Source organism: Petaurus breviceps, unplaced genomic scaffold (genome assembly GCF_028583685.1).
Source record: "Petaurus breviceps papuanus isolate PSGF00001 unplaced genomic scaffold, PetGlider_PUasm1.0 218, whole genome shotgun sequence".
In the NCBI taxonomy this organism is placed as follows: domain Eukaryota; kingdom Metazoa; phylum Chordata; class Mammalia; order Diprotodontia; family Petauridae; genus Petaurus; species Petaurus breviceps.
Genome location: NW_027185872.1, coordinates 7,011,902 through 7,039,432, shown reverse-complemented (window position 1 = coordinate 7,039,432; position 27,531 = coordinate 7,011,902). Strand labels below are relative to the sequence as shown.

The following is a 27,531-nucleotide window of genomic DNA, read 5'->3' as shown; positions in this document are numbered from 1 at the left end:
TAAGCACTCTTGATGAAAAAAACAGAGCTGAATAGAAAATCTGACTTTCAAATACAAGAAGCAAGAAAAGCATAAGGAATTTATTAAAGTTGAAGTGTTTATATTACTACATGGAAAGACAAGATTTTTAACACATAAGACTTTTCTCAGTATTAGGACAGTTGAAAGGAAAAAATATATATGTGTGTGTATACGTATATGTGTGTATATACATATATGTATGTATATGTGTGTATATATTTGTGCATATGTGTATATATGTATACATAGAGGGCACAGGGTGAACTGAATATGAAGGAATGATATCTAAAAAATGAAATTAAGTGGTGAGAGGGATATATTAGAAGAAGAAAGGAAAAGATAGAATAGGGTAAATTATCTCACACAGAAGAGGCAAGAGAAAGCTGTTACAATGGAAGGGCAGGGAGGTGAAAGAGAATAAGTCAACCTTACTCTTAATCCAAGTGGATTAAGTAGGGAATAACATACACACTCATTTGGGTATCTTACCCTAAAGGAAAGTAGTGGGGAATCAATAAGAGGGGGGATGATATAAGGGAGGGCAAATTGGGGGAGAGGGTAGTCAGAAGCAAACACTTTTGAAAAAGGACAAGGTCAAAGGAGTAAATAGAATAAATGGAGGGTGGGATAGGATGGAGAAAAATATGGTTAGTCTTTCACAATATGACTACTATGGAAATGTTTTGCATAACTACACATGTATAACCTATATTGAATTGCTTGTCTTCTCAGTGGGGGTGGGTGAGGAGGGAAGAAGGGAGAAAATCTGGAACTCAAAGTTTTAAAAACAAATGTTAAAAAATTATTTTTACATGCAACTGGGAAATAAGATATACAGGCAATGGGGTGTAGAGATCCATTTTGCCCTACAAGAAAATAAGGGGGACTGGGGGAAGGGAGATAGGGAGATATAAGAGAGGGCAGACTGGGGAAAGGGGTAATCAGTATGCTTGTCATCTTGGAGTGGGAGGTAGGGGAGATATGGGGAGAAAATTTGGAACTCAAAATCTTATGAAAATGAATGTTGAAAACTAAAAATAAATAAATTTACCAAGTGGTTAAAAAAAATAAGACAGAGGTGACACTGTAGAATGGCAATTAGCCCCCCACTGACCACTAGCAAATATCACATGAGATAAAAACCAGAGAGGTACATGCACACTTCCCAAAGGTTTTGTCACTGTCATGGAAGAGATACAAAGCAGGTTCCAAATGAAAGAGATGACGCCTATAGATGGGGAGGTGACACCGTGCCAGTGGTTTCAGTCCTAGAGTGCTATCAGATCTCCTAAATGAGAATCACATCTGCATCATTCATGCTGGAAGAGCCAGACTGTGCAACATAAGACCAACAGACTTGGCCCACTGGTACCTACATATACAATGGATAATATTTCTATGGTGCTTTTAGGTTCTGTAAAACATTTAACAAATACCTCATTTGATTTAAGTTCAAAAATTCTGAAACCCCCTTATGTGACTACAATCTTGGCTTTTCACCTGTGCCCTATCTTACATAACCCTCCCTTTGGTCAGCACGCATTCCTTGGATCATCTTCCTCCTCCACTCTACTGACCTTTGAGGCTTCCTTTAAGTTCCAGCTAAAGTCCCATAAAATCTCCTCTTTTCCAGGTAACTCTTCTGAATTCCAGTTCTTTCCTCTGTTGATTATTTCCTATTTATCCTGCATATAGCTTGCTTTCCATTTGTTTGCATGTTGCTGCACTTTTGATTGCAAGCTTTTCAGGGGCAGAGACTGTCTTTTGCTTCCTTTTGTATCCCCAGCACTTAGCACAGTGCCTGGCTCCTAGCAGGTACTTAATATATGTTTGCTGATGAACTGTTTGGTCTTCACAACAGCCTTGTGAGGCAATACTATTTCTACAGACATTTTATCAATGAAGAAAATGAGGCAGAGATAGGTAAGTGACTTGGCCAACTCTAAAATAGCTGTTAAGTATCTCAGGAAGAAGTCAAACTCAAGCCCTATTCACTCCAAGGCCAAGCCTCTGTCTAAGTCATTCCTTAGGTTCTGTCTTGGATAGACTGCAGATCGACAAAGACTTCAACCAACTGTTTAGTAGGAGGGAGAGGGTACACTGGACTGGTAATGGGAGATTTCTCTGTGCCTATGTGACTATCCCAGACTATTTCCTGAAAGACAGATCCATCAGGTTTGATGATGATGATGATGATGATGATGATGATGATTCAGTAATGTTATATGGCTGCCTATCATGGATTTCCATTCAAGCAAAGCCAATAAATCTCCACTGAGATATATTTTTGCAAGGTACTTTGTCAGGTAGGAAGGATACAAAAATATCAAACAAAACAGTCTCTGCTCACAAGGTTTCACATGGGAAGTGAAACCCACACTAAGTCTAGGAGGAACCAAAGAATTCTCAGAAGCCAAGGAGATGATTCTAGCATTAGCAGTATCCTGTGTGAAGGTATAAGGATAGAAGATAAGGCGGTAAGTGTGCAGCATAGCCAGTTAGGCAGTATGGCTAAAACATCAGGCCTGTAAAGCCAAGTCAACTCAATAAGAATTTATTAAGCACCTACTATGTGCCGGGCACTGTATGAAATATGTCTGGAAAGGGGGTTGGCAGGTTGGTTGGAGAGAATTTTTTTTTATGTATGACTTAGACTAGGTTGCTACCAAATTCCGTTCTAATTCAGAAATCCTGAAATTTGGATGTTGTGTTTGAACATATCCCCATGGCTTCCTCACAATGCCCTGAAATAAGCAAACTCGCTGTCTTGGCCTGAAATGAGACCTTTGGTTCCTAGATTATAAGAAAGGCGTGGCCAGAAATGCTTCCACTGAGTCATGTGGTTTGTCTGATTAAATTAGATATTTAAAGGGCACAGGAGCTTGCAACACATGGTTAAGAATCTTGTTAACCCATTCTCCTAGGCCAACACAGACCCAAAAGCTCCGGGCCTTGTTGGAACTGAAACCCAGGGGTTGGGTTTGGAGCACAGTTGTTGAGAAAGAAATGAAGACAAGAGTTAGTTTTCTAAGTGAACAAGGAGCTGCATCTGCGAGGGCTCTCTCTGCGTCTGATGCATCATCTGTCTCTGTTACTGTGCCGAGGCCCGGCCCTCCCAGCAGTAATTCCTGCTGAAGCCAAGCCTGAGCACTCCATCACTGCCCTGGCTGTGGAGGGAGAGACTGTAGATCATGCTATTCCCTGACAACGTGAGCATCCCATTTGGCCTTCTCTGCCTGCGGGGCTTTTTGTTCTTTTGATAAAGTGTGTAACAGCTCTTGATCCTCCCAATTAGCCGAAGAGCAAAGCTGGCAGACACACTGTTCCTGCAAGGCTGAGCTCATTTCATTTTAAAGTTTGTTCTCCTGGAAAGTGCCTTTCTCCCCCTGGTGCTCAGGTGATGCGCCGGCTTTCCAGGTCACTGCATGATTTCTTGTGTGCTCCTTCCCTTGGTTCAAAGGGCTGATCATCATGTGGGGAAGATGCATCTTCACAGGCTGCCTTTTTAAGTGTAAGTGCCCACATCCTGCTGGCCTTGGCAGTATCCCGTTAAAGGGGGGGGGGGGGGGGGGGGGGGGGCATTCATCACCTGCACAGCTCTCCCCATCCTCCCAGTGCACACTGCGGCACGTGTTAAGCATCTCTGCCTGCAGAGGGCTGAGGGGAGGTAGCTCAGCCCTCACGAGGGGTTGGTATTCTTTTTGTCCTTCCCTCAACCACACCTAAGCCTTTGGTAAAATGGCACCTAAACTCCCCCTTCACTGTAATCTTCCAGAAGCGGGTCCAGTGAAGACTCCCCTCAAAGGGATTAGGATGGTTTCCCGTGCCAGGGCCTTCCTTCCTGATAGGTCAGCAGCTCCAATATCAGACACACATGGGCAATGCTTCCCAACATGTTAAGCGTTCTCATCCTGCACCAGCCTCATCTGTACCTTTCATAAATCCCCCACAGAGCACTCACACAGGGCAATGGGAGCCCTGCTCCTGGTTATGCTGTGGATTTCATGCTTAGCACATGCCCCAACATGCACAAGCATATATGTGCCTGTACATGCACACACATATGTGCACCTGTAGTGTGCTGCACGTATATGCATGCCTGCACGTGTGTGCATATATGTGCTGTGAGTGCATGAATGTGCATGCATGTGCATACACACGTGTACATGTGCATACACACATGTATGTGTGCGTGTACATGCCTGCACACACAGAGTCATCTGAGCCCCCACAAAATCTAACTGAAGTGTGGGGCTCTCTGTACAGTGCTCACTACAAACAACAGCTTCTGAGAGCTGGCCACTACTGACTGTTGACTTTGTTATGCCAACTACAGCACATATCAGCTCTCTGTACAATACAGTTAATGCAGCAATATAAGGAATGAGCTGAAGGGAAAGGTCTCCCTATGCTCGTTTTGATGGTCTTACCCAGTGGTTACCATGATTCCAGTGGAAAATGGTGGACGTGCAGAGACTCTCCCCCAAGGGCAAGAAGTAACATAATTGCACCATTGGTTTTTGAGATCAGTGGACCTTCTGTGACTATTCTGCCCAATCTTTCACCTCCTCACTAAGCTCTACTGTAGCTGCTATAGCTTTAAATAAGTTTGCTATTTTGTATGTTCCCTACAAGCCATGTTGTCTTAGAAACTAGGTCATTACTGACATTCTCTTGCATTGCAGAAACATAATTTGCTTCATTTATTCCAGCCATTCCTCTAGTCCTTCTGGGCAAGTCAGTTTCCTGTAAGATTCTGGGCATAGTTGTTGTGTGATGAGGCACTTTGGGGCTTACTTCTTGGTCTTGTCCTAGACTATAATCTTTCTTTTTTTCTACTGAGTCATATTTACAGTCTCAGTTCTCAGATTGAAATTTTACATGCGTCATCACTCTTTCATGTTTTGAGCAGTGCTATTATTTTTACTCCTGCCCCTTTGTAGACTGGATACTCTGTCACTGTTGATCCAGGTAGGGTGCCTAGGTATTAGGTCCTATCTTCTGCCTCAATCCCTGCCTACTGTTTCCATTTGCTGGTGGTCTCCTGGGAGTTCCGGTTTCAGCTGGGATCCTTCTCCATCTCCTTGCACGATCCTTAATCAGAAATTACTTTTCACACCCTGGTAAGCATAGATAGATCCCAGTGGGATGTTGGAGATGAGGCTAGCTTTTGTTTTCCTACACTGCTCCCTACCCCCACTCCCTAGTACTGGTGCCCAAGAACTGAGTTGGTCCTGTTTCCTAATTCGACTTCCAGTGCTCTCAGGAGCATACAACCAAGCCCTGATTCAATATGCTTCTATCTATGGGGGCTGTTCTGTACTGCTCTGTCCTGTTCTGATAGGCCAGGATACAGCTTCAAGTGCCCAGTTACTGGAGTAGAGAAGTCCCAGAAGGCCCATTTGCAGGTGCCCACCTGGGAACTCCTCCACTCCCTGCCTGTGCTGCTACTTTCTGGCCTATTCACAGAGTTTTTCCTTGTTTTCCTGGGTGATCCAATTTTCAAGGTCTCTTTTACTTCCAGACTTGATGAAGTTTTCCCATAGTCAAGCCTTCCACAAGCCTCCTCCCTCTTCTGGCCATCCTTCTGTGCATTTCTAGACTGGTTGGGGGTCCATATTTCCAAGCCTCTTGAGATCTCTTTATCATGACATTTCTAGGGATGTTTTCAGATATTTGAAAGGGAGAGTTCATTGAAGAACTTGGTTTCTGTACAACAATCATTTATGCTGCCATCTTAACTGGAAGTTAATCTGTCTCATAATCTATTTTATTGGAATAAAATATCCTCTGAATGATAATTCAAGACTATCAGCATGTTAGAACTAGAAGAGATCTTCATTATCTTCTGGATTCTTTTATTGAAGAGCAGTCCAAGTCGTCGAATGACTTTCCAAAGTCGCCCACTTTGCAAGGGGCAATGCTTTAAATCTGAACCCAAGCCATCAGACTCTCCCTCCAAAACCATCCATTCTGTACCTTGCCATATGGTTGACAATAGCACGTTGAAAAGATGTGAAACATTAAAAGTCTGGTAGAGTTGGAAGGAACAAGTGGTGTCAAGGAAGTGGAGAGCCGTCACTTGATCCTAGACATTCCCCAAGGTATGGGGAGGTTCTGAATGATCTTTTCTATCACCACTGGCCAACTTCATGTTTTCTCTTGTTCAATTCTGGTTCAGGATTATTTTTTATTCAAAACACGGCACTAAAATAATCCCTCCGAACATCATGGGATAAATCTCCCATCTCCAAACTGGGTATTTTCTTATCTGCCTAGATTGTCATCAGTGAATATTTAGCACTGGCTTTAGAGGATCTGACTCTTCCCTCCTCTCTCATTTACATACCAAATGTCTGTTTGTGCAGAGGAATAAAACCTGAAACTTTCCTTTTCCTGAGAGGGGTGGCCCATATGTGCACAAGCCCCAGGTCACTCCTTGGGAATACAGCTCTTAACTAATAACAATAATCAAAAACACGGGCGGGTCAGTTTAATTTCCCTAAAGGCATGTCCCTGAGGTGTGTTTTGGTTTCTTACCAACAGAGAGGTCAGCCCGGGAGCTGTCCCCTCGCTCCCTATCTCACTTCCCTTCCCTCCCCTCTTTTCCTCCACACTTAGAACTTCAGCTCCCCAGCGCACTTCGTTGTCCTGGAAAAAACAAAAGCTTCCGGCAGAGAGAATACAGAGATTTCCTGAGAGTGACAAATGCTTTAGGGAAATGTCACCCAAAGTATTTTAAAGAGCCTTTCAAGAGTCTTTTCACTGGGGCCAGAAAACGCGTGGCTCCCAAAAGAAGAACTGCTTTTTAATATGGGGCCGACTGAATGCATTTGAGTAAACGTTCTCAACATCTAATTAAAATGAGTGCCGCAACCAGGGTCCGGATCGCACTTCCGATCTCGGGGGTCGGGGGGGCGGGGAGGGGGGAGGGGCGCGCCATCCCAGGCCTCGGTCTGCATCAGCCTCTGGATTCGCCACCGTCTGCAGGCCCAGACCTCTGCTAGCAGCCCTGGACGGGGCCGGGGCCGGGCCGGACTGCACGCTCCTCCCCCACCAGGGCCCCCACACTGACCTTCCGCAGCGCTCGCCATTCGGGGCCCGAGAAGTCTGGAAATCGCCCCTGCGGCCTGCTCTGGGCCTCTCCGCGCCCGCGGCCCAGCCCAGAGCGACAGACCCTTCAGTCCCGTCTCTTGGGCTCGGGATGTGCCGCTCCGCCGCCTTGCGCGCCCCCCAGCTCCAGAACCCGGTAGAGTCATTTTCCACAGGCATCCGGAGGGTCAGAGGGCGGCTCCCGCAAGCCCCGGCCCCGCCCTCCGAGGCCCCGCCCCCATGGAGCCGCCACGCCCGGCCCCGCCCTCCGAGGCCCCGCCCCATGCCTCCGCCACGCCCGGCCCCGCCCTCCGAGGACCCGCCCCCATGCCTCCGCCACGCCCGGCCCCGCCCTCCGAGGCCCCGCCCCCATGCCTCCGCCCCGTCCGGCCCCGCCCTCCGAGGCCCCGCCCCATGCCTCCGCCCTCCGAGGCCCCGCCCCCTTCAAATGCCTCAAACTGCGCTGTCTCTAAGCCCTGCAATCTACGCTGTTGGTGGAATGAATCACTGTTACTGTTATTAATTACATTATCCTTGTCAGTTATGCATCTTCATATAATGCGCTAAGGTTAATGAACAACCTTCTTCAGCACATCTCCTAACAGCAAACAGCAGAAGCAGCTGGGTTTGGAGTAGCGCAAAGACGGAGGCGGGCGGGGCAGCCTGGGGAGCAGCTGCCCCCCCCCCCCCCCCCCCCACCCCCCCCCTCCCCCCCCCCCGCCTCCCCCAGCGGGGGGCAGCCGCCTTCCTTCCTCCAGCCAGGACCTCTGGTCCACCCAGGCCACCAGGCTCCCCCCCACCACACAGCACACACCACTGACGCCGTAAGACGGCACAGAGTCCTCCAGGAAGGATGCCAAAGATACTTTATAAGTAAAATTTGAAAAGCTAATGTTTATCCATAAATCAAAAGAATAATAGTGAAGAAAGAACGCTGAACAAGGACCGTTTCTGTTGCTAAATAGTTGTGCCACCTTAGGCAAGTCATGTGAACTCTGGGCCTCAGCTGCCTCATTTGTAACGTCAAGTGGTCAAGGGGAGGCCTTTCAGGCTGCAGCCATTGCTAGCCTTGATTGCTATCTGTGATGGTAACCCAGATTCCCTACATGGTGGCATGTAGTGACTGTCCTCAGCTGGAAACAGCCAGCCACACATGTTCTAAATTATCATCAAGACAATTATTTTCATGAATAGAGACAATTTACACACATATTTCAAAGTGGTATACACTAGGCAAAAGATGTACACACTCTTTTTTTCTCCTTGAATGATCCAAATGCTAACACCCGACTTCCAGATTGGAGGTGGTTCCAATTCTTAAAATCCTACAGATTCACCAGATATTGGCACTTAGTGACATTTCTGACCCTCTGTCTAATTCCTCCCCATCACAGGCTGCCTTAAATCACATTCAACATGTCCTTAACTTCTTTAGCCTAAGACAATCACCCCCTCCCAACATTCCATCTGCTTCATAGCCACTGGAATAATTCTGCAGCTGGGAGAAAATCAATTCAATAAGGATTCTATAATAGGACTTCTTACTGCTTAAAATGTGGTCTATTCAATATGGGAAACTATGTGGATTCATAGAAGTAAAGGGGAAAGGCTTACTTCAAAGACTGAACCACATGATTTGGCTGCTGTTCCTTAGGAGAGCATGGCTTGCTCTTTGTATGAGAAAATGGGTTCACTCACATTTGGACAAAACAGCCCTCAAGAAAAATGCTGAAGGGTGAGTCATGCTAGAGATATTCATAGAAGATGCCTGTAAAGTGTAAAGGGTCACTTAGAATTCTGTGTTTGGATTATGTGTTAAAATATCATGCATTAGATCTGCCTAGATTGACCCTGGGGATGTCAGCTGATGAGATTCTCTGATGAGCATCTGCAGGGAGAATCAGGCTCTCCATTGAACACTTCACTTTCTCCATGAAGTGCTGATGAGGCAGCATTAGAGGGTAATGATGTGCTCCTCATAAAATAAGATGCCAAGCTTGAATTGGTGTCATCATGGATGAGATAGGCACAGTCCCCAAAAGCCTGAAGGATGATTTGGCTGCCAGCCATCACCTTCAGCCAAGAAATAGGGATCTAATGCCCACTGTCATGGCCCACATCCTAGCAAAGCAGATAAAGATTCTGCAAAGGAAAGGGTGCCAAAGGGTAGGAAGAAGTCACATAGCTTGGGTACCTAACAGAGAAGAAGTGAACAAGGACCGAGAATTTTGTCATGGTCCCTCATGACAACAGGACCAACCAGAGTCCCTGGTCCTAAGGCAGCCTTGAACTCTGTAGTAAATCAACAAACTTCACTAAAGCATCTTTTTCCCCTAAAAACCCTAGAGTAGGTATTTCAAGATAAATTAATCAGAGAATCAAGCAATCTCTATCTTGGAAGGAACAGAGTCCAACTAATCCAGGTCATACCTACACTATAATATAACTAGGAAGTAGTCATCCACTCTTTGCCTAAAGATCTCGGTGCATAGTGTTGGAGAGGCCAAGGAGGCGGAAGGACTAGAAAAAGTATTCATGAGACTAAATTCCTGCCTTTATGGAACTGACAAATTAGTCAATTCCTGTATCTTTGATTTTATTGGTCATTTCAATGTCTTTAATTAAATAACAATCATTACCCCTAGAAACTTAAGGAGGGTTTTTCCCCCATAGTTTCACAGAATTGTAGGGACTTCAGAGGTCACCCAGTCTAACCATATATGAAGAAAAATTTCTTCTAATGTATACATTAAAACATCTATAAAGCCTTTGTGAGTCAATAACAACAACCAACCCATCTTTATTAGGTGCCTACCGTGTGCCAGGCATTGTGCCAAGCTCTGGGAATATGAAGGGAAGAGAAAATATGGTTAGGCCGAGCCAAGAGGGTGAAGCAAAAACAGGGACTTGCCTGATATCTCTCCCAAACCTATCCAAATACCTTTAAGTAATGACTCTACAGAAATTCTAGAGGGGCAGAACCCACAAAAAGACAGAGTAAAACAATTTTCCAGCCCAAGACAACTTAGAAGGTCAGCAGGAAAGGTTTGTTCCACCAGGATGAGAAAGGAGTATAGTCCAGTGCAGGCTCCAGGGCAGACCAGGTCCCAGCAACCCAGGAGCAGGCCTCAGGACAAATGGATCAGGGGCAGCATTGGCAGTTCCAGAATTTACAGCCCACAGACCCCAACAACAGCTCTGAAGATTGTCAGGAAATGTCTGTTGCACAGGGGTGAGAATGGAGTACGGTCCAGCACAGTTCCACAGCCCCAGCCCCAGCAACCCAGAAACAGGCATTGGGGGCCACTGAATCAATAGAGGCAGCAGCATCTTCCAGAGCTCTCAGCCCACAGACATTTAAAGGGGTTGAACAACCAATCAGAAGGAGATTACAGAGGTCTCTTTGTTGGCACTGGGGGCAGGACTCTGCTGCTTTGCCCATACTCACATCCCAGTCACAGTCATGCATGGCTGTCCCAGGGTGGGGAGGAGCTCTGGCACACCAGAGCCTGTAGCCACAGGGGAAGAAGACCCTCCTCACAGTTCCAGGGTAGAAAAGAGTGCTTGTGGTCACCCACAAACAAGAGCACAGGCCAGCAGAGTAGTATATGCACCTCTCCATCATTCCAACTTTGAAGAACTGAAAACGTACAGGACCCTAGAAGTATCTCTGTAAACAACTGCACAAAACCCCTCAAGCTTAGGACAATCCTCCCTCCACCCTGGAAGCAAATGCCTATTTAACAAAGAGTTAAAATTCAAGTAATATGCTGGGGAAATGAGCAAACAACAGAAAAAAATCTGACCATAGAAAGTTTATAGTGACAAAGAAGATCAAAACACAAAAAGCTCACAAGAAGATATCAAAGTCAAAACGCTTATATCCACAGCCTCTGAGAAGAATGTGGAAGAGCTCAAAAAGGATTTATGAAAACCAAATAAGAGAGGTAGAGGAAAGAATGGGCAGAGAAATGAAAGTGTTTCAAGAAAATCATGAAAAATGAGTCAACATCTTGGTAAAGGAGATACAAAAAAATACTGAAGAAAATAAAAACTTCAAAAACAGACAACAAAAAATTGTGAAAGGTACAAAAAGTCAGTGAGAAGAAGAACACCTTAAAAAGTATAATTGGTCAAGTGGAAAAAGAGGCTCAAAAATTCACCAAAAGGGGAAAAAAAAACTATTTAAAAAGTAGAACTGGACAAATGGAAAAAGAGATACAAAAGCTCACTAAAGAAAATAATTCCTTAAAAACTAGAATTGAGAAAATGGAAGCTAATGACTTTATGAGAAATCTAGAAACAATAAACTAAAACCAGAATGAAATAAAGATAGAAGACAATATGAAATAACTAATTGGAAAGACAACTGCCCTAGAAAATAGAACCAGGAGAGACAATTTGAAAATCATTGAACTACCTGAAAGCCATGATCAAAAAAGAACCTAGATATCATCTTTCAAGAAATTCTCAAGGGAAACTGTCCTGATATTCTAGAACCTGAGAGTAAAATAGAAATTGAAAGAATCCACCAATCACCTTCTGAAACAAAGAGATTCCAAAATGAAAACTCCCAGGAATATTACCGTCAAATTCCCCAGTTCCCAGGTGAAGGAGAAAATATTGCAAGCAGCCAGAAAGAAAAAAAAAATCAAGTATCATGGAGCCACAGCCAGGTAGTACAAGATTTAGCAGCTTCTATATTAAAGCATCAATGGGTTTGGAATATGATAGTCCGGAGGGCAAAGGAGCTAAGATTACCACCAAGAATCACCTACCCAGGGGCAGCTAGGTGGCACAGTGAATAGAGCACTGGTTCTGGAGTCAGGAGAACCTGAGCTCAGATCCAGCTTCAGGCACTTAACCCAAAAACTAGCCATGTGACCTTGAGCAAGTCACTTAACCCCAATTGCTTTCCTAAAAGCAAAAAAAAAAAAAAAATCACCTACCCAGCAAAACTGAGTATAATCCTTCAGAGGGGAAAAACGAATATTCAGTGAAATAGATGACTTACAACCATTCTTGATGAAAAGATCAGAGCTGAATAGAAAATTTTACTTTCAAATATAAGACTCAAGAGAATCATAAAAAGGTAAACAGGAAAGAGAAAACATAAGGGACTTAATAAGGTTAGATTATTTACACTCCTACGTGGGAACATGATACTTGTAACTCGTAAGAACTTTCTCATTATTAGGGCAGCTAGAAGGAGTATATATATACATATATATATATATATATACATATATATGTATGTATGTATGTATGTGTGTGTGTATGTGTGTATGTGTATATGTATGTATATGTATGTATATATGTATATATACTGTCTATATATATAGACAGAGGGCATAGATGTGAGTTGAATATAAAGGTATGATATCTAAAAAATTAAATTAAAGGGTGAGAGAGGAATGTATTAGTAGAAAGGGAAAAGGAGAAGCAGAATGGGGTAAATTATCTCACATATAAGAGACAAGAAAAAGGTTTTACAATGGAGGGGAAGAGAACCGAAATTTCTCAAAGAGGGAATAACATGCACACTCATTAGGTATACAAATCTATCTTACTTTACAGGAAAGAAAGGTGATAAGAGAAAAGGAAGGTCACAAAATGGAGGGCAGATTGGGGTAGGGGGAACAGTTAGAAGAAAAATGCTTTTGAGGAGGGACATGGTAAAAGGAGAGAGAGAATAAAATAAACAGGTTGGGGGAATAGGATAGAGGGAAATACAATTAGCAATAGTAACTATGGGGAAAAATTTTCGAAGCAAGTATCTCTGACAAAGGCCTCATTTCTCAAACATATAGAGAACTGAGTCAAATTTATAAAAATAAGAGTCATTCCCCAATTAATAAATGATCAAAAGATATGAAGTTTTAAGATGAAATAGTCAAAACTATCTATAGCCATATGAAAAAAATGGTCTAACTCATTATTCATTGGAGAAGTGAAAATTAAAACAATTCTGAAGTGCTACCTCATACCTATTATTAGATTGGTTAATAGGACAGAAAAGGAAAATGACAAATGTTGGAGGAGATGTGGGAAAAAATGAGACATTAAGGTACCGTTGGTGGAGTTATGGATTAATTTAGCCATACTGTAGGACATTTTGGAACTATGCCAAAAGGGCTATAAAACCATGTATACACTTTGACTAACAGTGCCACTAATAGGTCTATATCCCAAAAAAATATTTTTAAAAAAGAGGAAAAGGACTTAAATGTACAAAAATATTTACAGCAGCTCTTTTCTAAGGGCAAAGAATTGGACATTGAGGGGATTCCCATCCATTGGGCAATGGCTGAACAAATTATGGTATGTGATCATGATGGGATACTGTTGTGCTATAAGAAATGATGAGCAGGATACTCTGAGAAAAACCTGGTAAGATGTACATGAGTTGATGCAAAGTGAAATGTACCATGTAAAAAGTAACATCAATATTGTTGATACTGACTGAACATCAATATGTATGACTTAGCTATTCTCAGCATTACAATGATCCAAGAAAACTCTGAAAGAATTATGGTGAAAAATACTGCCCACAGTAGTAGTAGTTCAGGGAAAGAACAGATAATATCTAAATACAGATTGAAACATACTTTTTTTTAACTTTATTTTTCTTGATGTTTTTCCCCTTTTGGTATATTTATGTTTTCTTTCACAACATGACTATTACGGAAATGTTTTGCATGACTATACATGTGCAACTTATATCAACTTGCTTGCCTTCTTGATGAGGGGCAGTGGGGAGGAAGGAAGAAAGAGAATCTGGAACTCAAAGTTTTAAAAACAAATGTTAAAAATGTTTTTACATGTAACTGGGGAAAAACAAAATACTATTTTTTAAAAAGTTAAAAGAAGGAAAATATGGGGGGAACATGGTCCCTTGGGTACAAGGAACTCACATTCTAATGGAGCAGTGGACACATTTTTGCATCAGATACAGACAGAACAGGGTTGGAGGAAGGTAGTGTTGTGGGAAGGTGCTAGCTGAAAATCGGATTTCAACTGAGTTTTGAGAAGCCAGGGAAACCAAGAGATGGAGGTGAAGAGGAGGAGCATCCCTGGCAAGAGAGATAGCCAATGCACAGCAGAAAGAGTGTGTTGTGTTTGAGGAACAACAAAGAGGTCAGTGGAGCTGAAATGTAGAGTTCAGGAAGGGTAATAAAATGCAAGAAGACTTCAAAGGTAGGGATGGCTGGTGCTCCAAATGCCAAACAGAGAATTTTCTATTTGATCCTAGAGGCAATAGGGAACCACTGGGGTTCATCGAATGGGACAGGGTGACATAGTCAAACCTTTGACAACAGGGGAGAATGAAGAGAGTTCTAAGAGACCAATTACCAGGCTATTTCAAGAGTAAGGTCAAAAGGATTTGGATTCTCTATCTAAGTTGTAGCTTCCTGAGTGAAGGAGAAAGAGTGTTTAAGAGAGGTGGAGGTGGAAAGGACTTGATGAATGATGTGGGGTGAGTGTTTGTGAGGAGTGGGGGCTGTGGGCCTGAATGATGTGGAAGATGGTAGTGCCCTTAATAGCAATAGGGAATTGGGAAAAAGGGGCAGTTGAGGTGGGGGGGAAGATAATTATCTGTTTCAAATATATTGATCTTGAGATAAGTATACAAAACACCTAGTTAGAAAGTAATGTTGGATGGGGCGGCCAGGTAGCACAGTGAGTAAGAGCACCGGCTCCAGTGTTGGAATGACCTGGAGATCAAATCCCGGGCTCAGACACTTAGCACCCACCCAGAAACACCTGGCCGTGTAACCTTGAGCAAGTTACTTAACCCCAATTGCTTAGGGGTGGCCAGGTGGCTCAGCGAGTAAGAGCACCAGCTCCAGTGTTAGGATGACCTGGATCAAATCTGGGCTCAGATACTCAGCACCACACCCAGAAATAACTGGCCGTGTAACCTTGAGCAAGTTACTTAACCCCGATTGCTTTAAAAAAAAAAAGAAAGTAATGTTGGAGTGGTGGTCAGAAGAGAGGCTAGAGTTAGGTGTATGTGAGTTTCTGTGTTTGTGTGTAATGTTTAATATATACACATATATTTATGTTAATATGTATATGTACATGCATATACACACACATACACATAATATGTATGTAACCCATTAAAACGTAACTCATTAAAAGTTAATCTAATTCCATGAATTTCTGAAAACAGCAGTGACTTAGAAATGATCTTCATAGTCTTCCCCATGAAGGACAGTCCCATGGGAGCGAGCACCATTGTGTTTCTCCCCATTGGAGCCATCCAAGCAATAACCATCCTTATCATTGTCACTCAATTCAATCCTCTTCAATGACAATATCAACCACAACAACAACAACAAAAAAAACATCACTGCTTTGCATTACTTCATTAGCAATTAGCATTTTTAATGTCTCCAGGTCACCATATATGCATTTTGTTTTAGGGAAAGATAAAATCCTTTTGAGAGATACATAAAATTCATTTCCAGTACAGAATGGCTTAGGGGTGTGGTGTCTTCAGCCGGTCATTTTTTGGACCCATCACATTCAGGATTCAGGCTCATCACAGCTAGCACTGGCCTTCTTCATCATGTGAATCTCTAGTAGATCTCTCTTCATTTTTGAGATTTGAGAAAAAACTTCATTGGAAAGTGCCTTCTGAAGGTACTTCTCTTTCTTCAGACTTGGATATATCACTGTGCCAACTGTCATGTGATAGTTTTTTGTTGTTATGTAGAGATTCCTCCGTGTTTGATATATTTTTTCACAAAGATCCCTGAACCCAACAGCTTCACCTTCAGGAAGTGGTTCCCCAAATCCAATAAGCTCCATTAAATAATCATAACGTCTTTCTACATCGAAAGAAACTGTGTTCTGTCCCATTGAAACCTGTGATCTGCATGTCAGAATAGTGTCTATCCTGAAAACAAGGGATTACATTTGGAATTTGGTGTGTTGATAATAACCATGATTGGAGATAAGAATTCAAAGATCACTTCTGGTAACTGGAACAACTCTTTGACTGAGATGCGCCATGAGTCCTTTGCATGTTATCGAATTAAATCTAAGGAGGCAGAGAGCTTTTTCCACAACATTCATGATATAAGGTGATAGTTAAAGGTCTTTCCCTAATGTCTAGATAGTATCCAGAACCAGCATGCAACCTACAAATATACCATTTTAATGTTCTCATCAATATCCAGTCCAGCAAGCACCTCAATGATTTCAGCCTCTAAAAGAGCTCACAATTGGCATATCTGAATCATTTGGGATTGATATTTCCTTACAAAATTTAAAATAAACTTATGGTGCTGTTTAGATACAGAGAGGGAGGGAGAGAGACAGAGTCAAAGAGATGTGGATGTATGTATGTATGTGTATATATAATACATATATGTATACATCTACACACCCAGATACATGCAAATATATCCCTATCTGTTTATATATTTGTGTATACATGTATAAGAAGATAGGAGAATATATAAGAATAATATGTGTAAGTTCTGCTAATTGAACAAATGTAGTTGTTGACATAATCTGCTGAGGAAGCATAGAGGGAAGAGAGGAACCCTTCAGAGAGGAGGAACTCACCATCTCTTCAACAGCCCATTTCACTCTGTAGAGTAATTTTGATTATTGATAAGATTTCCTGCCATCAAGCCTATATTTGCCTCATTGAAACTTTAACCTAAAATAAAGAAAAGACATAATGGAAACAGAAGCAGTATCAAAACCACTATTCATCAGCCACATGACAGCAGCCCAGGGGCCCACCACTGCCCTCCTAACACCTCTCTCATAAACAGCAGAGTAATGTATTCAAGGATTCACATGACCTACAGTGACAGGGAGAACCCAATGCCTCTTTCCTCATCCAGGTTTTACCCAAATGTATCTAGGAAGGAAAAAGAACCCAAAGTCCCTTGGGACTCTTCTGTGTCTCTCTCAGTTCTGGCTCAGCAGACAACCCAAAGGCTCTGCTCTTTCACAAGGTAAGCATACCAGAAAACAATACCTGCCCATGGCCAGTGGAGATTGTATCACACAGAACAAGCACCAGTAACCCTAAGAACTATGTCACTGGCCAGTGCTCCCCTTCCCATCCTCCTCCCATTAGACGTCAATACACTCAATCAATGATTGACTTAAACAGGTAGAACTGGATAGATGGTGACAATGTAGTATCTGTTTATTATCTTTATGCATTCGTATGAAGTGGCATCCACTTGGCTTTTCACTCTATTCAGTACATTATCTGACTCTTCACAGAGAACCATAAATATCATGAGGTAGATGGAACTTTCCACACCACAGAGGGTAGTCACCCAAGGAAGGATCTTGTCACTAGAGTGAAATTCTCCCATGCCCTGTCTGTATTACCAACCTCCCTAGGGGCAAGGTGGGGCTCACCCCTACTCTTGACATGACCGATCCATAGTTAGATGGTATCTTGGGCTGCTTCTGAACCTCCCAAAATGGTTATTTATTTATTTTTTTCAAGTAAATAAGTTTCTACTTCTATCTCTTCCAAGCTGATACTGAAATTATTCCTAATTTGATTCTTCTTTCCTGTCTTTTCAGATATGATCAACTTCATTTGTTGCAATGATAATTGGTACTCACTACATTCAATGCCTCGAAGTCAATTCTTGACAAGATGTAGTAAAGATGTGCAGGTGAGAAGGTTCTCATCCTGCTATCAGACTTTGATTTCTTTAGGATTAACCATTTTTGTCATATCATCCTCTGTGCTTACCTTCCCACAGATGCCACCACGAATGAAAGCACATATAGACTTGTTTAGAGGAAATTTGAAAATTCCACATACAATTTTCCTCCTGCCTTATTCCTTGCCAATGACATTGGCACATAGTAGCTATGAGAATCATCCTCATCATTTATATAGTTCTATAAGGTTGGCAAGATACTTTAAAAAGAGTAATCTCATTTGGCCTGCACAACAGTCCTGTAAGGTAAGTGTTATTATGATCCCCATTTTAAAATGAAGAAACTGAGGCTGACAGGTTGTGGCTTGACCATTACAATGATTTTCATGGTGCTCTATTTACTTAAACTCATCATGGAGCCTTTCAGATGAAATAAATGTCCAATGAAATCACATTTTCTACTACCAATAGACCCACAAGAAAACAACCGTCTTTACCTCCTTTCTTGATCTCTCCAAGGGTCACAAGACAATCATCCTTTGACTTAGATGCAACTTACTTAGAATGGCTCTTTCATCTGGAGATTATCAATGTTGGTGTCCAATCTCTCCACTAATTCTCAGTTGAATGGCTCTTGGACAGAGTCATTGCTCCAAGTAACCATTCTTAGATTACTTTTTTGTAAACAGTCTAGGTATTAGAGATCCCTAGCATATTCTGCTCCTCTATTAGCCCCAAGGTGCAAGTGTAAGGGGTCTATGCAGGGCACAGGCCATGTTTACACTTTCTGATTCATGGTTTATTATGGCTTAAACTCCCCTCAATTCGTCCCCAAACTACTAATTAGCCCCCTCTCTCTTCGCAGCTAGGCTGTTCCTCATTTGATGTCCAGAACTATGTAAAAAACCCCCAGTTGGGTAGAACTTTTTCTATGTTGCCATCATATCTAGTAACACAAAGTCATCTTCAAAAAACCATGAGGTATCAGAAGGAATCTTCTATGGGAGAAGATATTAGAATAACCATATTTATATAGCATTTTAAAGTTTTCAAAACAGTTTACATAGGTTACCTCATTTTATTCTCACAACAATGCTATAAGGTAAATGCTACAATTATCCCAATTGGTAAAGGTGAGAAAACAGAATGTGAGAGGTATCAAAGGACTTCCCAGGTTAACATAGCTAGTGACTAAGGAAGATTTTGAATTCAGGTCTTCCTGACTCCAAGGACTTTATCCTTAGCACCACCTAGCTACCTACCGGGTACCCTTTTGGGAAAGGATAGATCATTACACTGAACCAGTGATCTTTCTTAAGTGGATCAATCTTTCTTTCTCCTCCCCCATTTCCCTGCCTCATCCTTCCCATTCACCAGGAATTCTTTCTTTTTCATTTTATGTTTATTTTTAGTTTACAACAGTCATTTCCATAAGATTTTGAGTTGCAATTTTTCTCCCCGTCTTTCCCCCACCCACCACCCCAAAACAGCAATCCCACTGAATACACACTCCCCCAATCTGCCCCCCAAACCCCATTCAACTTTCCAGTAGGGCAAGAAGGATATCCATACCCTAGTGTCTGTATATCTTACTTCCCAGTTGCATGTAATAATAATGATGATGATGATGATTTTTTTAAACATTTGATTTTAAAACTTTGAATTCCAGATTCTTTCCCTTCTTCTCTTGTCACCCACCCTTACTTGGAAAATAAACAATTCAATATAGGCTGTACATGTGTAGTTATACAAAACATTTCCATAGTGGATATATTGTGAAAGACTGACTATATTTCCCTCCATCCTATCCCCCCACTTGTTCTATTTTCTACTTTGACACTATCCCTTTTGAAAAGTGTGTGCTTCTAATTATTCTCCCCCCCCCATTATTCCCTCCCTTCTATCGTTCCCCCCTACTTTCCTGTAGGGTAAGATACCCTATTTAGTGTGCATGTTATTCCCTCCTTAAGCCAAATTCAATTAGAGTAAGGTTGACCCATTCCCTTTTGTCTTCCTGTTCTTCCCCTCCATTGTAACATTTTCCCCTTGCCTCTTTTATATGAGATAATTTACCCTACTCTGTCTCTCCCTATCTCCTATCATTATATTCCTCTCTCACCTCTTAATTTTTAAAATATCATCCCTTCCTATTAAATTGGTACTGTGCCCTCTGTCTCTATATACCTATACACATGTATACACAGTCACATATGTATTCATATGTACATATAGCCTCATATATAGACATATATATGTATATAAACACACACACACACATATATATATATATATATATATTTCTATTTCTATTTCCTTCAGCTATTTTCATACTGAGAAAAGTTTCATAAGTTACAATGATCGTTTTTCCATGTAGGAATGTAAATAGTTCAACTTTTATAATTTCCTTATGATTTCTTTTCCCTGTTTACCATCTCAAGTTTCTCTTGCTTCTTGTATCTGAATGTCAAAGTTTCTATCCAACTCTGGTTTTTTCATCAAGAATGTTTGAAAGTCCTCTCTTCCACTGAATGACCACATTTTCCCCTGGAACATAATACTCAGTTTTGCTGGGTAGGTGATTCTTGGTTTTAATCCTAGCTCCTTTGACCTCTGGAATATCATATTCCAAGCCCTTCGATCCCTCAGTGTAGAAGCTGCCAAATGCTGTGTTATCCTGATTGTGTTTCCACAATATTCAAATTGTTTCTTCCTGGCTGTTTGTAATATTTTCTCATTGATTTGGGAATTCCAGAACCTGGCTATAATATTCCTAGGAGTTTTCTTTTTGGGATCTTTTTCAAGAGGTAATCAGTGAATTCTTTCAATTTCTATTTTACCCTATGATTCTAAAATATCAGGGAAATTTTCCTTGAGAATTTCTTGAAGGATGATTTCTAGGTTCTTTATTTGATCATGGCTTTCAGGTAATACAATAATTTTTAAATTATCTCTCCTGGATCTCTTTTCCAGGTCAGTGGTTTTTCCAATGAGATATTTCACATTACCTTCTATTTTTTTCATTTGTTTGGATCTGTTTAATAGTATCTTGATTTCTCATAAAGTCATTAATTTCCATTTGCTCCAGTCTACTTCTGAAGGAATAATTCTCTTCAGTGAGCTTTTGAAGTTCTTTGTCCATCTGACAAATTCAGCTTTTTAAGGCATTCTTCTCCTCATTGACTTTTTAGGCCTCTTTTGCCATTTGAGTTAGTCTATTTTTTAAGGTGTTATTTTCTTCAGTCAGGCTTTTGACTCACTTTTCATGATTTTCTTGTATCATTCTCATTTCTCTTCTCAATTTTTCCTCCACTTCTCAAACTTAATTTTCAAAATCCTTCTTGAGCTCTTCTATGGCCTGTAACCAATTTATATTTTTTGGAAGCTTTTGGTGCAGAAGTTCTGACTTTGTTGTCTTCCTCCCATTCCATGCTTTGATCCTTTTTGTCCCCAAAAAATAAATTTGAGGTTTGACTGCTGTGCTTGCTTTGCTTCCTTTGCTTGCTCATGTTGCCCGTCAATTAGTTGAGTTTTGAGCTTTTTGCCACAGTAGAACTCTGCTTCCAGAGTGGAGAGCTTTGTCCCAAATCACTGGGGTTTTCACAGCTGCTGGAGCTATTAGTTGTGCCCCTGCTATGCAGCCCCGACTAGCTCTGATTCACTGGTCACACACCCCAGGACCTCCACCCAAGACAGCTGTCCAGATCCAAGCATGTTAAAATAAGAGCAGTTACACCTCAGACTGATTGCCTGGTCCCCCTACAATCTGTAGGCCAGGAGCTCTGAAGCAGCCATGTGGCAGTAGCTGCAGGGCCCTAGGGGGCAGAGGTCGGACCTGCTCCTCTGTCCCCGCCTGTTCCAACAGAGTTCCACATTGACCTCTTACTTTGTCTTTGGAATTTATGGGTTGATATTTCTGGAAACCACCAAAATTGCTGATGATCCACTCTCCTGAGGTCCGCTCCAGCCACTGCTAGTCAGGGCCACCCTGAAGCTAAAACCTCAGGCTCACACGGGGCTGGGCTCTACTCCCAGCAGGCTGCAATGGACCCTTCCTGTCCACTTGCCAGGCTGCCTTCAGCAGGAGATTTGTTTCTCTCTGTCACTTTGTGGGTTCTGTAGCTCTAAAATTTATTTAGTCACATTCTATAGGTATTTGAGGTGGTCATAGGGGGAGCTCATAGAGTTTTCCTGCTTCTATGTCCCCATCTTGATTCTGCCCCAGGAATTCTTCTTATAAGAGAAATTAAGAAGTTTGTTCTCATTACCAGTGTATGAAGAATATATGTGAGTAGCCCCGATTACTGCTAATGGCAGATGTGCAAACCCCCTATCTACTAACAACCATATAAATGTCTATATATTTTAGTAGATGACAGATATTCTTTCTCCTCAGTTCTGTGGTTAATGTTAGAGTATACAAATCCCACAAAATTGTCCTTCTACTTCATATATGACTTCCCTTCCTGCTGCTTTCAGGGCACTGAGAGTCTGAAATTGTGCCTTAAGGAGAGGCAGATGAGAACTCAAATCCCACATTCTGCCTAACACAAGGCATCCCATCACAAGGCCACACAGGCAGCATCACTTCTGATGGGATGTGTTTTGGGGGGAGGCTGACATGCTTCCAGTTTGGTATCAAGAAAATCACACCACAAAAGGAAAAGGAAAGGAGGACAAAAATAGTTGTAAATCTTCATTCTTTTAGAAGTGGATATGGGAAAATAATAACTAATTACAAAATGAAGTTGCAGGATCCTCAGTGCTAGGTAGTGGGAGCTGCCAAGTAATTAGAAAGCTTAAGAAAGGGGCTGGTTCCTAATGACACCTATTAAAGCAGAATGGAAAGTAATTAAAGCTTAGCACTCCAGTCACCAGATGTTAATCCCAATGGCCAGCTAGTGACCCCAGAAGAGCCATGCATGCAGCCAGAATTTGGTGGGATGCTTCAGGTCTGATGGCTGAGTAGACGGCTAACAAGCCTTTTAATCCCAGGAATGAGCTGGTTCACCCAATCTGTTTGCCTCGTGTTCTTCTGAGCCAGTTAAAGCATAGAACTAAGTGGAGCATGGGCCTTGGTCAGTTCCCAAATGGGCCAGTTAGCTTTGCCCATCTTCATGGACCTGGACTTTACCTTAGTGGTGATAAGCCATCATTAAAAAGAGTGTCATTGTTCACAAGGGAGAAAAGGTAAGATAATGAAAAAAACTCAGAGAAAGCCCATCACCCTAACAGGGGAAATGTCATCATTCTGGGCCATCTTTGTATCTAAAGGATGGCATCACTTTCTTTTAATTAGAAAGGACATGAAAAGGTCTCTATGCTGGTTGTCATGGCTACAGAAAGAACCTGGCAGACCATGGCATAGTGAGAGAGGGGAAATTAGTGTTCATAATTCCTCCCACAGAAATCAGGGAGTCCCCACTGAGAGAACTAGAGAAACCTTCTGTAAAAGAGGCCAGTTAGAAATGGCTCATTGGCTCTCCTCAATGAGAGGGGATTCCAGCAGGCAGAGTATACCCAGAGAATAGGGAAGTGAGCAAAAAGACCCTTCCTACATGGAAGGAGCCAATCCCTTCAGGGAATGAGAAGTGCACTCAGTAAGTGGCCAGGCTTCCACCAGATGGGCTCCCAGGAGCCTGGCAATAGGGAGAGAGTCAGACACCCAAAAGAATGGTGAAATCGTGAATTTAAGAACACTGAGCATGGGAAGATTGCACTGGACCTTGGATGGATTAAATGAGCATATATGAAGTAGGAATTATGCATTAGGCAACTATGTGTGCTGAAAATTCAAAGATCAGAGGCAGAGGCAGTCCTCACAAAGCTTACATGCCATTCATCAAGCACTATATGTAAAGGCTATTGTACAATCACTTATTAAGTGGCTACTATGAGCAAGGCATCTGGAAGAAAAAAACAGTACTGAGCCTCAGGGAACAAGCATTCTCTAAGTGTGGGAGGTAGGGGAAGGACAGCATGGTGTGTACATAGTTAAGTAAGTATGAAATCATCTGAATGAGAAGACCGCTAAAATCAGGCTTGTCATTGCTCAGTCATTTCTCTATTCTTTTTTAAAGCAATTGGGGTTAAGTAACTTGCTCAAGGTCACACGGCCAAGTGTTTCTGGGTGGGTGCTGAGTGTCTGAGCCTGGATTTGAACCCCAGGTCATCCTGACACTGGAGCTGGTGCTCTTACTCACTGTGCTACCTGGCCGCCCCCATTTTTCAATTTTGTCCAACTCTTCATGATACATTTTAGGGTTTTCTTGGAAAAAGTAATGGAGGGTTTTGCCATTTCCTTCTCCATTTTACAAATGAGTAAATTGAGACAAAAAGAGTTAAGTGGCTTGCCCAGGGTCACATGGCTAGTAGGTATCTGGGGTCAAATTTGAACTCAGGAAGTTGTTGTATTTTTTAGGACTAGGTAGCTTATTTGACATTTATAAAACACTTCACATACATGGTCTCATTTGGTCCTCACAACAATCATGTAACATAAGTGATATTATTATCTCCATTTCCCAATGAGGGAACTGAGGCTGAAAAAGGTTAAACAACTTGCCTGGTCACACAGTTGGGATGTATCTGAAGCTGGAGTCCAGCACAGTTCTTCTGCCAGGCTTCTCAGGTGCATAGGCTCCCCAAGGAGACTCCACCTGAGATTCTGAGAAGCTCCTGAGTGCAGTGTGCTAAAACCTCCAGCTCTTTGGCACACTCACTGCTGTCCATCAAAGCTGCATCCATCCCACACTTTCAAAGGCAGTTTTATACCCAGGTGAAGTCCTGTATTTATCCCAATCACATTCAGTTTCATTAGATGGTCGCCTCTGCTGGGCTGTTGAGGTAGTTTTGTACCTTGCTCTGGAATCCAATATCATCTATTCCTCCCAGCTTCATGTCATTGGCAATGTGGTTTAATACCTTTATCTCAAAGGTTGCCAAGAATGTCATGTGGCACAGAACCAGGGACATAGCCAGAGGTTGCCTCTCCTGGAGCCTATGCTCTAAGGAGATCTCAAGCCTTACAGAAGAGCTCTTGGGGGCTGGTCTTTCATCCAGTTCTAAATCTGTCTAAATGGTCCTGTCTTGGACAGAAGCATGACAGTCTACAAGAAGGCCCTGCTAAAGTTCTGTCCCTATTGGGTGCTGCCTATAGACAACAGTGAAGCAATCTCTCTTTATACACATAGAACTTCCATTGTCTTCCGGGAAAGAGTCTGTACATTGGAAGAAGTGGAGAGAAGAAGGCCAGGTTGGTTTGGAGTGTTGGCAGATGACACTGGGGAGAATCCCTGGATTCTATGAAGTTTAAGTTCAAGAGCTCCCTCCTCTCAGAGGCATTCTCTTGTCCTACCAGCTGCTGGGCACCTTCTCTGCCAGGGTCACACTATTTGGGCTGTGTTTGGATTTGTTGTACACCTAGAAATGTATGTATTATCTCCCATTAGAACACAAGCTTCCTGAGTACAGTCGCCATTTTTGTTTTTTCTTTGAATTCCCAGAACTTCTTGTTTGTCCTTCATTTTTGAAGAGGACCAATGACATTGGAGTCCCAAAACCCTAAATTACCTGAACTCAGCACACTCCTAGGCACATCACAAGAGCTTTATGTATGCTTGTTCATTATTATCCAACACTTTGCTAAAGTTATGACATTCGTGGCTTTGTGGGTCAGAAGAGTAAAAGCCAATTTTCCCAAGGCAGTCAGTAACTGTCTAAATGGGAAGTATATTTCCCAGGAAGCCTGAGACCCCAGGAATCTGTGGCAGACTCTGCTCATTCTGAACCTCAGCACTTTGGACACTATTCTTAGATTATCTTGCTATGGTTTTGTGTTCACTCTATCACCTGCCTTTGTTGTGGGGGCTGAAAGGTTAAACAATAAAAAATTGGAATGGGGGTGAGGGAGAGGCAAAAACTACAAGTAGGGGGAGAGGTCGGGGTTCACGGAGGGGCTGGCTGTACTCTTTAGCGTTAATTACACAACAGTAATCACAGAACTTTGTAGGTGGGAAGACCCTCTGAGGCCATTGAGGATAAAGGATACCTGATGGGGACCCTCCATTGGAGCATTGCAGCAAGGCATAATCTGATGTTTTCTTAAAGACTTCTTCTGTTGAAGGGACCCCAGCATTTCCTGAAGCAGCCTCTTCCATGTGGGAATGGTCCAATGGTTGGAGATTGTTTACTTCTATTGATCCCAAATCTTCCCTTCAGTAATTTCTATCAATTACTCATCGTTCCTCAAGCCAAGCAAAACAAATCAAATTCCTCTTGCATAAGACATCCCTTCAAATACCTGAAAGCGCCCATCATGCCCCGCTCCAAGCTTTGCATTTCATATAATTAGTCATTCCAGTCACTTCAGCCACTCCTTCTATGGCACAATCCAAAGATCCCTCCCCCCCCATGTGAGGCGCTAAGCATTGCCATCCGCAGTGCTAGCGCCTCTCATGAAAAAAATGTTCTTATGTAAATAGAGATAGAGGTTAGTCAGAGACCCCAAGGTAGCTTGGTGAATGGAACACTAGAACTGGGATCAAGAAGATCCGAGTTCGAATCTAGCCTCAGACGTTTGCCAAATGCATGACCCTAGACAAATAACTTAACCTATTTGCCTCAGTTTCCTCATCTGCAAAATGGGGGGTACTAATAATAGCTGTCTCCCACTATTGTTGTGAGAATAAGTGAAATAATATTTTTAAAGTGATTTGGGAATCTTAAAGAGCTATATAAATACCAGCTAGTTAGGTAACTGTAGTAGTAGTAATAGTAGTAGTAGTAGTAGTAGTACTAGTGGCAGCAGTAGCAGTATTTGGAGGACCTGAGTTCAAATCCTACCTTTTACACTTAGTTTTGACTGTGGGAAGTTCAATATACTCCTTGGCCTTAGTTTCCTCATTTGTAAAATAAGTAAATTGGACTTGATAACCCATAAAGTCCTTTCCTTCTAAATCTACAATGTATTTTAGGCACCTGATGGACAAGAAGGGGTCCCCTGGACACTCCATTACAAACCTCTTTCTAAGCTACTGTCTCTTTAGCTATGACTGGTTAGTGAATCCCAAATTCATGTTACTCTGTTATTATCAAACACTGATTTTTCCATCTTACCCATAGGATGAAAGTTTGTCAAATGCTTTTCTGGAGTCTAAATGAACTGAACGCTTTGCATTCCTGTGATCTCCCCACCCAGTAACTTTGCCCAAAAAGGGGTTGAGATTATTCTGCGTGACCTCTGTATTCTTGACCCCATTGTGACTCTCTCTAGTCACCCTTTTTTTAACCCTTTTTTAATATTTACACTTCCCTTTCTACTAGGTGTTCACTAATCATTCCTTTAAGAATACTGCCTAGATTTTTTTCCAGGAATCAAAATCCCTCACTGACCTGCCATCGGATGGCTGCAGTCTCTTCCCTTTTTTGAAAATCAGGACACATTCACCACCTGTCAGCCTTGTGGCATCTCTCCAGCTCTCCATGACATTTCCAAGGTCACTGACAGTGACTCAGCATTCACATCTTTCAGCTCTTGCAGTGTTCTGGGATAGAGCTCACCTGGGCCAGGTGACTTGAATTCATCAAGCAAAAAGCTATAACACTTTCATAAGATTTCCCTACTTAGCCATTGTGGTTCTATCATTTGCCTCCAAGAGATCCCCCACCTCCTTAGCAGATGGAGAGTGAGCACAGTAGGCCTACTTCCTCTCTGGGCTCCATCGTCATTCTCCTATCCAACCTAAACAGCAGCCCCCTCCCTCAC

General features: G+C 42.3%; 1 pseudogene; it reads right to left on the bottom strand.

The window, feature by feature from the left end:
* Positions 1 to 15,414: 15,414 nt before the first annotated feature.
* The window catches only part of LOC138165983 (small RNA 2'-O-methyltransferase-like), a 21,441-nt pseudogene continuing 9,324 nt past the window's right edge, over positions 15,415 to 27,531 (bottom strand).